Below are 12,284 nucleotides of genomic sequence, written 5' to 3'. Positions count from 1 at the left end.
GCAGGCAGCTTCCCATTCAATGCTGTTGTGGGACATTCCCAGACTTGGAAATGTACCAACGACAGAATTTGAAGAGCAAACCTGGCTCCCCGCACCTGGGGGTTTTTGTGTGTTTTGTCCCTGTCACTTAGTGTTTGTCAATAGTACAGACGCCTGGGGCTGGACTCCTGGCTCTGCTTGTGGGATCCTGGCACTGGGGCTGGGGTGGGGGGGGAGAAAGGATTGTAGATTCTGACCTGTGCTCTAGAGAGGAGGTAATAATTGAAGGGAGCGTGTTTGTCTCCTCTCCTCCTCAGTGTCCCAGGGCTGGAATTCTACATTCCACAGGGCCAAATGAGGGGGTGATGCCACTTGGTTAATGGAAACCAGTGCTCCAGGTGCAGCTTGAACTCACAACCTCAGCATAGCTCCTCAGCACTGCTCTATAAGTACTGTGCACTAACTAATTGCACCACTGGAGAACATGCTTGCTATGATTTTCTGAGCCCCAGGTTGATAAAGGCAAGGAGTGACCCCAAAACTGAGCTGAGGCGGATAGCAACAAGTGTTGGTACTTGGTGGGGTGGATTCTTCTTAAGGGTTCCAGGCACCATTTCACCCTTTTGTTCTTCCTGTGTAATAACAGAGCTGGTTAAGACTCAATGGAGAGTCTTGCTGCAGACCAACAGATCTGAAATCACTGATAACCAGCTCTAAGCATTAGTCCTGCTTTGGGAGAGTGTCTCTCATGCAGAAACTGCCCAGTCTGCGCTAGCAGTGAGGCTCCCTCACTAACAGCTGAAATCAGGGAGAGCTGTGTGAAGTGCAGGGCCCCAGGGGGGCCTGAACAGGGGGGAACACCACCCCAGGACTTTTAAAAATGGGAGGGCTCTGCCTTGCCACTTTGTAATGACCGTAAGGGCAAGGAGAGCAGTGAGCAGGAGGAAGGGGCAGCATAGGAGTCTATCCAGCTCTGAATCTTGTTTTCTCACAGTAGCCAATACCAGGTCTCCCAAAGCCACTCCTCAAGGCAGCACTGGGAGTTGAACCCAGGATCTTCTGTTTACAAAACAGGCACTTTAACCAGCTAAGCCATGGTACCTGCTGTTATTTAAAGCATCGTGTCTGCCCACACCTGACTCTCTGCCAATCCCCACTGGGACCTGACAAGTGTTGCTCCTGTTTGGATTGTGTAAAGCAGAGGAGCAGCTGAAGTTTTGCTCCCAAGGTGTGTGTGTGATTCTTTGGACAGGTCTACACTACAAAATTTGGTTGGTGTAATTACATTACTTAGGCTGGCAATGCAGTTATATCAACCTAATCCCAGTGTAGAATCATAGAATATCAGAGTTGGAAAGGACCTCAAGAAATCATCTAGTCCAAACCCCTGCTCAAAGCAGGACCACTCCCCAGACAGTTTTTGCACCAATCCCTAAATGGCCCCCTCAAGGATTGAACTCATAACCTGAGGTTTAGCAAGCCAATGTACAAACCATTGAGCTATTCCTCCCTCCAGATGGTGACTCAACTGTCAGAATTTTCTGGAGCAATGAAATGGGAGAGGCCCAGCCTCTGTAGCAGGAATGCAGGGCAGGCGATTTCAAGGCAGGCAAGGTGGGATCATGGTGGAGGCCAGTCATGGTGATATAATGACCAGCAGCATTTACACTGACACTTTGTCTTTTAAAGTTAGCTGCACAAAGCTCTAGCCCTCTCGTCAAGGTGTTTTGAATTTGTCACCAAAACAGGGCAGTTTTGTCGCCAGACGTGGTATTGCAGTGTGTGTACCAGCCACAAGCTGCCAACCGAATGAGCATTGTGTGTTTTTCACACACCTGAGCAATATAACGATGCTGAAATAACTTTGTAGTGCAGACATGGCCAAAGATTCACACACACACACACACACACACACACACACACACACACACACAGCTTGCAAGGAAAAGCTCACCTGCTTCTCTGCTTTGCAGAATCCAAACACATGCAAAGCGTGTCAGGCCCTGGTGGAGCTGTCAGGGAGTCAGCTGTGGGCATCACTGTGCCTTAGCTCTAGGTAGGCACCATGGCTTAGCTGGCTAAAGCACCTACCTTCTAAACAAGAGATCCTGAGTTCAACTCCCAGTGGTGCCTTGTTGAGTAACTCTTTGGGTACCTGATATTAGCTGCTGTCAGAGGACAAAATACAGCATTAGGTGGGCCTTTGGTCCAGCCCAGGGTGGCTGTTTTTATGGTTTAAATTACACTCACAGGCACTGATAACAGAGTTACTGAAAGTTTGGGAGTTAAGAGCTGATAGGTCAGTGTTCCAGCCCATCACAGATGACCCCCCTCCCTCTGGGACAGGGGCAGGTCTGGGATCTCACACCAAATGCTCATTGTGGCTGCCAGAATCTGTGGGCAGCTCATTTAGTTCCACCCAGGATTGAGTCCTGCTTCGTGCACCGTGTGTGAGAATGAAAATCCTAAACCGCCCTTTGAAATAACGAAAGCAGCAGGACATGTTATTGTCCCTGTCCCAAAGCAGACAGACCAATGGAGAAATGCCATTGACTCCAGGCAATACTCCACTGCCATTTTACCTTTTTCACTTTGCTAAACTCCCTCCCAACTTTGAGGGCTCCCAGAACCTGATATTGAGCTTGAGCTGAGATGTCTACAGTGCAAATTTACCACCCCATGGCTAGCCTGGGAGCCTGCACTGGCACGGGACAGCCCTGGGTGTTTCATTGCAGTGTGGACATAGCCTAGCATTATGTCTACACTGCCATTAACACCCAAGTCACTATTCTCAAACCCTGGGTCAGTTGATTCAGGCTTGTGGGGCTTGTGCTGCAGGGTTATAAAATTACAGTGTAGACACTTGGGCTTCAGCCCAGCCTCCAAGACCCCACGAGGGTGAGGTCTCGAGCCTGGGCTCCAGTCTGAGCCCCAGGGCCCAAATCAGATCATCCAGGCCAGCCGGGCCACAGGGATTTTATCACAGTCTAGATGCCCTCTCAGGGTATGTCTACACTGCAATGTAAGCCCAGGGTTAGCAGAAGTCATGTCAGCAGCCCCAACACATAAACATAAACCACGAGGGGAAGACCCACCCCAAATAAGCTAGGCAGTGTCCTTCTCCCTACGGTTCATAAGTCCAGCAACCAAAGTCCTTTAACATGAGCCATCCCCTCTCCCACCCCACTCACAGCTGTTGTCCTTAGTCAGTGCAAGCCCAGAGGTGCCTCTGTAGAGTTCACCTGCCTGCCTGGGTGGAAAAGGGGGAAAATAAGAAGGCACCGTACTCACTGTGTTGTCTAGGGACTCACTCATCCCTCCACTGCCACCCTGTCCTAACATTGATCTAACCCCTAAATTTTAGTATTGGGACCCAGTCCCCAGCCTCACTCCCAACCAGAGCCTGCTCCTCTTCACCCTTCTCCTCTGTCCCAACCCACAGCCCCTCCTATTCCCAGTGCCCCTCAATCCCAACCCACAGGCCCCTTCTATTCCCAGTGCCCCTCAATCCCAATCCACAGGCCCCCCGCTCCTCACGCTGCTCCTCAATCCCAACCCACAGCTCCCTCCTTCCCTCCAGCAGCAGGTGCTTCAGACCCCCTCAGGAAGATTTTCTTGCAAGGTTTCGTGTATGAGTCTGCATGTGGATTTACAGTATGTTGGAAATAGGTTGGGTTGCTTGCCGAAATGATCACTTGTGGCTGGTGTTGCATTCCCAGTCTCCATGTTATTGGGGCAGGAGAAACAAAGGGTTGTTATCCTCGATGTGTGAACCAGGGACTCAACCCTGGGTGGAAACTAAATGAGCTGCCCACAGATTCTGGCAGCCACAATGAGCATTTGGTGCGAGCCCAAACCTGCCTCTGTCCCAGAGGAGGGGTTCATCCACGAGGGCTTGGCCCACTGACCTATCAGCTCTTAAATCCCAAACTTTCAGTAATTCTATTATCAGTGCCTGTGAGTGTAATTTAAACCATAAGAAAAACCACACTGGGCTAGACCAAAGGTCCATCTAGCTCTGTATTTTGTCTTCTGACAGTAGCCAATACCAGGTGCTCTCAAAACATCTCAACAAGGCACCACTGGGAGTTGAACCCAGGATCTCTTGTTTACAAAACAGGTACTTTAACCAGCTAAACCATAGAGCCTGCCTGTGACTAAGGTACAGTGTCTGCTCACACCTGACTCCTGGGCCCCACCTGGCCCCACAAAGCAGAGGAGCAGGTGAGGTTTTCCTTGCAAGCTGTGTGTGTGTGAATCTTTGGCCAGATCTGCACTACAAAGTTATTTCAGCAGAATTATATTGCTCTGGTGTGTGAAAAACACACAACGCTCCCTCAGTCAGCAGCTTTTGGCTGGTGTACACACTGCAATGCCACGTTTGGCGACAAAACTGCCCTGTTTTGGTGGCAAAATAAAACCACTTCAATGAGAACAGTAGAGCTTTTTGCAGCAAACTTAAAGTGACAGAGTGTCAGTGTAGACACTGCTGTTCATTATATCACCATAACTGGCCTCTGCCAGTATCCCACAATACCCTCTGTGAACTCGCCTGCCCTGCAGTCCTGCTACAGAGCCATGGGCCTCTCCCCTTTCATAGCTCCAGGAAGTTCTGACAGCTGAGCCTGCTGCTCTGCTCCAGCAGCCAGGAGCAAATCACTGCTGTGGATGCTGCTCTCTCCCACCCTGCGAATACAGATCAGGGTGGCGGGAACTCCTTGAATGGGAGCACCGGCATCTGAACTGTGACACCCCCAGGACACCCCTTCCCTCGAGGAGGCTCTTACCGTCTAAACAGGGTCGGCTGTTTTCAAGTAAAATCACTAAAAGGGAAGGAGAAAACTCGAAAGAGGTTCCTCCTGGCGCTCAGGTACGTGAACCCCAATACTCCCCCAGTCCTCAAAGAGAGACCTGGAGAGGGAGACTTGCTGAAGCAAAGCCACAGGGTCTCTGAGGTTTCCCTGGCCCCTCGCCCCTGTCCTGCCTGGCTGATGTCAGCATCTCTCTGTGAGGTCACCACCTCCCCACCACCTTTGGCCAATAGTCTGAGGTCCTGCAAAGGCCTTTGTGATGTCACTGCCTGTCACGGACTCACAGATCGTGCCCACTCTTGGCCCGTGCGGTCCATGGGGTGCCCCTTTCAGTGCGACAGCCCTTCTCGAGGTCCACTCTCTCTTGGGGTCAGGCCCCTCCACCTCCTGGAGCTGCCCCTCTCTGAGCCTTAGCACGTCTGTCTCTCGCCGTGGGCCCCTCAGGGAGTCCACGCGCTCTGGACCCCCTGGGCCTCCTCACCCCCGAAGGGGATGCCCCTGTTCTCTAGCCCAGGCGACTCTCAGCCAGCGTAAAACAGGAGGTTTATTGAGAGTTGAACACAGCACAGGAAACTCTCAGGGCCTCAGGCCTGGCCTCTCACAATAACAGCACATCCCAGTCCCCCTGCAGCCAGGTGGGCTCTGCCTGCTTCCCCTCGCCAGCCCCAAGCCCCCCGCTTCCCAGCTAGGCCTCCGATATCTCCGGCCCCAAGCCCCACCGCTGTCCATTGTCTTTTCTCCAGGTAAACAGGGTTGCCTGGGCCTCCTCTCCTCTCCGCCCTCCTCTGGCTGGAACAGGTTGGTCACGGGGTCCTCTCCCCGCAGCCCATTGTCCTCCCACTGGCCAGAACCGCCTGTGACTCCTGAGCTGGGTCTCTGGGTCACCAGGTCACCAGTCGCTGGGGTCTCCATCCTCCAGGCCATCAGCCGGGGTCCCAAGTCCCTCTCCGGTCTTCTGTAGCAACAAACTCCCTTTCCCCTCACCTCGTTAAACCAGTAACACCTGGGAACACTGAGTCCCACTCCCTGTGCATGCAAACCACTGGAAAACACAGCAAACCCTAAGAAAATCCCCCACTTTGTCACAGAGCCCAGCACCTCTCCTCCTCTGGGCACCTAGAGCAGAGGCGGCTGGTGCTGATGGCTCAAGGGAAGGCTTAAAAGCCACAGAACAATTGAGGTCAGGGCTAGAGGAGGGCAGGACCATGCCTAGGTGTGGCCTTCAGACAGGCACAAAGCACCCAGCCAGGCTGCTCCCTGCCATGCCAAACACCCACTGAAGGCCACCCGCAGACAAGCATGCGGGCGGCTGCTGATGCTCTGTGGCCATTATCGAAGGCGGTAGGAAAGCAGGGCCAGCCCCCCTGGTGGGGCCTCTTACCGTTCCCACTCAAGGTGCTCGCTTTTGCCGTGGGGCAGGAGATTTTACCCCAAGAGGCTTTTCCCCAGCTGGCGAGAAGCAGAGAAACACCCAGGCTCCCAAGGCGCTATGTAGCAACCCCCCTCAAGCACAGGGACAGATGCACATTTGGAAGAGAAACTGCTCTACACCTAGCCGGGCAGCCGCCCATTTTCTTTGGCAAGTCAGGAATGGCAAAGGCGAGACTGGAAGCACCTGGGGCTCATGCCCCAGCCTTTGTGACGCCCACCCCCCAACTCCTTCCCGGGGCTCTAGCTGAAGCCAGAGCATTGGCCTGAGTGGCCAAGAAGAGGTTCAGGCCCTGAAGGGAGCAGGACTTTCAGCACAAAGGTAAAACCGGACAAGCACAACCACGAAGGGACTCAAACCCTCAATTGTCTAATCTAAAGTCAGACGCCTTATCCATTAGGCCACATGGTAAAAGTCCCTCTAGGTACTTCTTTGGAAAAGGCAGACACTGATCGTCCGACAGTGGGGATTCCCCACAGCTCATGCTCCAGTACGTCTGTTAGTCTATAAGGTGCCACAGGACTCTTTGCTGCTTTTGCAGACACTGTGTTTCTCAGGTCAGCTACTGAGGGGGGCCGAGACTCTCTGGGCACAAGAAGTGGAGTTCCCAGCGACACGTGAGACTTAATTGTCTGGAGCCAGGTGCAGGGCTTTGGCAGGGAGGCTCGGGCATGGGGGCTGGGGTGCAGCGGATGGACCGGCTGTCTAGGTGGGGAGATTTAGTCTCACCGAGGAGGAATCCTGATGATAGGCAGTGGCCAGGGCCGGTGCAACCACTAGGCGAACTAGTCGGCCGTCCAGGGTGCCAAGTGGTTGGGGGCACCAAAAATCGCACTCAGGGAGGCAGTGGGTGGAGGTGAGCTGGGGCAGGGGCTGGGAGGTTTGGGGAGGGCTGCCTGCAGCAAGCAATGGGGGCGTGCAGGAACCACTCCCTGTCCCAGCTCACCTCTGCTCCGTCTTCTGCCTGAGCACGCCGCCCCGCTCTAATTCTCCTCCCCTTCCAGGCTTGCGGCACTAAACAGCTGATTGGCACCGCAAGCCTGGGAGGCGGGAGAAGTGGAGGCGGTGCCGGCGAGCTCAGGGAGAAGGCGGAGTGGAGGTGAGCTGGGGTGGGAGCTGCTGCAGGGGGGCTGCCCGGCTCTTCCTCATGGCCCCAGCCCCGCCCCCCTCCCTGCACTCCCTGCATGGTAAGGGGAGGGACCCAGCCCCAGCCTGGTCCACTTCCCTGGCTCCCAGCCACGCCGCCGGCGAGTGCTGTGGGGCGGTTCCCCCCTCCCCTCAAGCTTGAGAGCCAGGGGAGCAGAGCAGGCTGGAGCCCCAGGCCTCCGTGGGGGCAAGCAGAGGGGGGGCTGGTCCCAGGCCTCCGTGGGGGATGGGGGGCTGGCTACCTCCTGCGGGAAGTGGAGGTACCCGGCCCCAGCCTTCGCACCTCCCCGGGCTCTCAGGCTTGTGTTGGTGTTGGCTAGATTTGTGCGGGTGTTTGTGTATATTAGCAATTGTGTGTGTGTGTGTCAGGATTCATGCATGTGTCTGTGTATGTTTGCAATTGTGTGTGTGTGTATGCGCTCTGCCGCCCTCTGCCGGCACGACAACTATTTCTCTGTATGTCGCAGCCCCATACCGTCGACCCCAGTGGAGATTTCCCCATCTTACAAGGGCTGGCTGGCCTGACCCTTCTCCCCTCTGCGGAATGTGGCGGGGGCTGCAGCTCTCCCCCTGTGGGGCAGGAGTGCCACGGTGTGGGGTGCTGGTCTCCAATGCACCAGGAGAGTAGCTCAGTTGAGGCAGGGCAGGGCGTGTGGTGTCCGTTCTGCGTTGCCTGGTGCTGGGCCATTGCACAATCCCCAGCCACGCTGCACAGCGCACCCAAGAGGGGACAAGGGTCCAAGCACATGATCCTGCATGAGGATCATTCTCATTGGTAGCCATCCAGTGGCAGTGAGTTCCGCAGGCCTTGGCACATGCTGTGTGGGGCAGGAGGTCCTTGTATTGGGAGCTGTGGGAGTGAACTGCGTGCAGTTGTATCTCTGAGCACGATTGTGAATATTATGGTGTGTGTGGGGTGATTGTGAGTGTGGCTGGGGCGGTGATTGTTGCTCTCTTTGGGGGTTGGGCTAGCATGTCCCTCTGGGTGTGTGGTGTCTGAGTGTTCTTGCGATTGTGTGAGTCTCTTTGTGCGTCAGAGTGTGTGTATGTATGTGTGTGTGTGTGACTTGCTGCAGAATACAAAATCCTGCAAAGCCATTTCCTAGTGGTTAGCCCAGCAACACACTGATACAAACAGTGTCACAGATGCACACACACACAGAGTAGGGCTCAGCCCCACCAGCAGGGGCAGCAGGGACACACACGTCTCTCCTGGGCCAGCTTGGACAATTTCCCATCACGACCCGGCACAGTGCTGGTGCCCCACACGGGGTTGGGCAGTGACTGGGCAGGGGGGGCAGATGTGCCGGATCTGTAAAAGCAGCAAAGAGTCCTGTGGCTCCTCATAGAATAACAGCCGTGTTGGAGCATGAGCTTTCATGGGTGAATCCCCACTTCGTCGGATGGATTCAGAAGGAAGCACTTTGGGAAAATCAGTCAAGGCCCTTAGCTGAGCTGAGACACAGACCCAGTGACCCCTGCACCACCCTGGGAGGAGTGGGGTTGAGTGGTCAGAGCAGGGAGGGCTGGGCACCAGGACCCCTGGGTTCTATCCTGGCTCTGGGGTGGAGTGAACTGGGATCCAGGACTCCTGGGTTCCATAGGGAAACTGTTTTTCCCTGTGCTTCCCTCCCTAGTGATCCCAGCCCAGCCCCTAGTGGAGACTGAGCACAAGTGGGGAGTTGTTCTCCCACTTTGGACTTATGATTCAAACCCCTCCCAGGGGCTAGGATACCATGAAATCTGCCCCCCACCCCCACCACAGAGAACACTGGTGGGATTCTGTCCACACGCAGAGAATTTTCTCCGCCGGGCTCCTTCGGTTCATCTCGCTGCTCTCCCTACTGCCGCCAGACACTGCTCATCTGCATAGCCCCGCCCATGGACACGTGACACCTTCTGTCCTGCTGGTTTCAAGTGAGTGAGTTGCCCTCGGGAGTGAGCAGGTCCCAGCACGTCACAGCCCCAGCCAGGGCCGGCTCAGGCACCAGCTCAGCAAGCAGGTGCTTGGGGCAGCCAGGAAGAGGCGGCATGTCGAGGTCTTTGGCAGCAATTCGGCAGCGGGTCCCTCGGTCCCTCTTGGAGGAAGGACCTGCCACTGGTGCTGCTGAAGAAGAAAGTGGTGCAGTGGAGCTGCCGCCGATTGTGATCACAGATTTTTTTCCTGCCGCTTGGCGGCAAAAACCCTGGGCCGGCCCTGGCCCCAGCACGGCACAGCCCAGCACACGTCATAGCACGTCACAGCCTGGGGCAGGGAGATATTGGGGAAGGGGATGAGGAGAGACCCAGCCCCATAGACCCATAGGGGCAGCGGGATATGGGGGCAGGAGGGGATGGCGGGAGAGACCCATCTCCATAGACCCCCAGAGGCAGGAACTGAGGGGAGAAGGGGAGGGAGGATCAGCCCTATAGACCTGTAGGGGCAGGGAGATATTGGGGGCAGGAGGAGAAGGGGTTGGCAGAGACCCAGCCCGGGGTGCAGGGAAATGGGGTGGTTTGGAAGGAACTGGGGAGGAGAAGAGACACATGGCAGGACAGGAAACCGACTCACTCCGAATACATGCAGAGCAGGGCAGGGCGGAGGCAGATCATGCTGGTCCCAGGGTAATTTCAGGGGTTCTGATTCCCCACTCAGCTGGGGGCTCACCTCTGGGCTGAGGAGGATGCAGGGGCTGTGTGTGTGTGTCAGGCTGGGAGCTGCCTGGGCAGAGGTGCTGGAACTGGGGTGCTGAGCCACGTAAATTATCGATCTAAACGCAGTTGTAGAGAACACTATGTTGGCACACCGCTTCCTGGCAGCCAGAGACTGTGCTTTCTACACCTGCTCCTGTGGATGTGACCTCTCTCCTGATTGCTAAGGAAAGGCCTTTCCAGGAAATGGCCACAGCTTCTGGGAATCCGCATGTGGCTGTGAACAGAATTTGGCTCCTGGAACACAAGGCAACTTAAAAGCTGAGCACGCAGACAGGGGCTTGAACCCTGGCCCCTCAGATTAAAGCCTGATGCTCTACCACCTGAGCTACCTGGGCTTGTTAAGAGCATCTTCACCGTTCACCACAGGAGTGAGCAGGCAGGCAAAGAGAGGCAAAGAAAGTCCCAGAACTCCTCCTCTTTCTGCACAGCCACTGCCTGTCAGCAGGATTCCTCCTCCTCCTCCCTCCTGTGCCTCAGTGCGACTAAATCTCCACAGCTAGACAGCCGGTCCGTCCGCTGCACCCCAATCCCCCATGCCTGAGCCTCCCTGTCAAAGCCCTGCACCTGGCCCCGTATAATTAAGTCTCACATCTCACTGGGAACTCGACTTCTTGTGCCAGAGAGTCTCGCCCGCCCTCAATAGGTGACCCAAGAAACACAGTGTCCACCTTTTCCAAAGAAGCACATGAAGAAGGCGCCCGCATGGCTTAATGGATAAGGTGCCTGACTTTGAATTAAGAACTTGAGGGGTCAAGTTCCTTTGTGGTTGTGTTGATGCAGTTTTACCTTCGTGCTGAAAGTCCTGCTCCTTTCAAATCTGGAACCTCTTCTTGGCCGCTCAGGCCAATGCTCTGCCTTCAGCTAGAGCCCCGGGAAGGAGTTGGGGTTGGATGTCACAAAGGCTGGGGCATGAGCCCCAGGTGCTTCCAGTCTAGCCTTTGCTATTCCTGAATTCCCAAAGGAAATGGACGGCTGCCGGGCTAGCGTGTGGAGCAGTTTCCCTCTGTCCCTGTGCTTGAGGGGTTGCTACATAGCGCCTTGGGAGCCTGGATGTTTCTCTGCTTCTCACCAGCTGGAGAAAAGCCTCTTGGGATAACATCTCCTGCCCCACTGCAAAAGTGAGCATGGGGTATGGGAACAGTAAGAGGCCCCACCAGAGGCTGGCCCTGCTTTCCTACCGTCTACTGATGTTGGACACAGAGCATCAGCAGCCACCCCGCATGGTGGTCTGCGGGTGGCCTTCAGTGGGGTTTGGCATGGCAGGGAGCAGGCTGGCCGGGAGTCTTGTTGCCTGTCTGCTGGCCACACATAGGCATGGTCCTGTCCTCGTCTGGCCCCGCCCTCAGTCGCTCTGTGGCTTATAAGCCTTCCCTCAGAGCTGTCAGCACCAGCCGCCTCTGCTCCAGGTGCCCAGAGGAGGAGAGGTGTGCTGGGCTCCAGCCTGGGACTCTGCCTCCCTCCTGCCTATCAAGCCTGGCCTGGCACTGCTTTCTTCAAGTGCCATGTGAGCAAGAGGAAAAGTGTGGCTACAAGCACCAGACTTGTGGGCATCAGGTGAAGCAGTGAGAATCCCAACCACTAGAGCCACTTCTAAACCCCACCAAAGACCTGGCTCTGGTGGGGAAAGGAGTTAACCAGCAGGAGGAAATGACCCACTTTTGTATAGCTGGAGACAGGAAAGCACTTTGAGCACCAGATCTTTACCACCAGCTAACACAAGGTCCCACTGAGATTTGAACTCAGATTGCAGGATTCAGAGTCCTGAGTGCTGCCCTTTACACCATGGGACCAGCTTGTACTGTTCTCTCAGGACATTGGTGACTCTCACAGGGCTGGCTTGTGTAAGGGACTGTTGGCCCTTTACTAAAACTTAGTGGGGTTTGGTTGGCTAGTTCCCAGTCCCAATAGAAGGGGGAAGGGCCAATGGGAAATCAGGACCCTGAGACTGACAGGCCCCTGGGGCAATGGTCACCAACGGGTAGGGAACAACCAACGGGTAGGGAACAAGTGAGAATTTGTTAATGGAGAAAAATTCCTGGTGAAAATTGGCAAAGCTGTGCAGATTTTGAAAAGTTCAGTGAATTTACACATGAAGATACAAACAGAGAGACAAACACGCACACAGAGAATGAGAAAATCACACACTGCACAGGCCCACACAGACATAACAAAACCAAACCCACACAGCACACAGAGCCATATACACAAAAGGAAAACCTCACAAA

General features: G+C 55.0%; 1 non-coding gene across 1 annotated transcript; it reads right to left on the bottom strand.

Moving 5' to 3' along the window:
- Positions 1–11,777: 11,777 nt before the first annotated feature.
- On the bottom strand, positions 11,778–11,849 carry TRNAQ-CUG. The gene has a single exon. It is a non-coding gene; the product is annotated as a tRNA-Gln (tRNA).
- Between the last annotated feature and the right edge of the window lie 435 nt (positions 11,850–12,284).

Source organism: Mauremys reevesii, linkage group 17, assembly GCF_016161935.1.
Source record: "Mauremys reevesii isolate NIE-2019 linkage group 17, ASM1616193v1, whole genome shotgun sequence".
Taxonomy (NCBI): Eukaryota; Metazoa; Chordata; order Testudines; family Geoemydidae; genus Mauremys; species Mauremys reevesii.
Note: the sequence above shows the minus strand (reverse complement) of the source record. Positions and strands in the feature narration are given on the sequence as shown.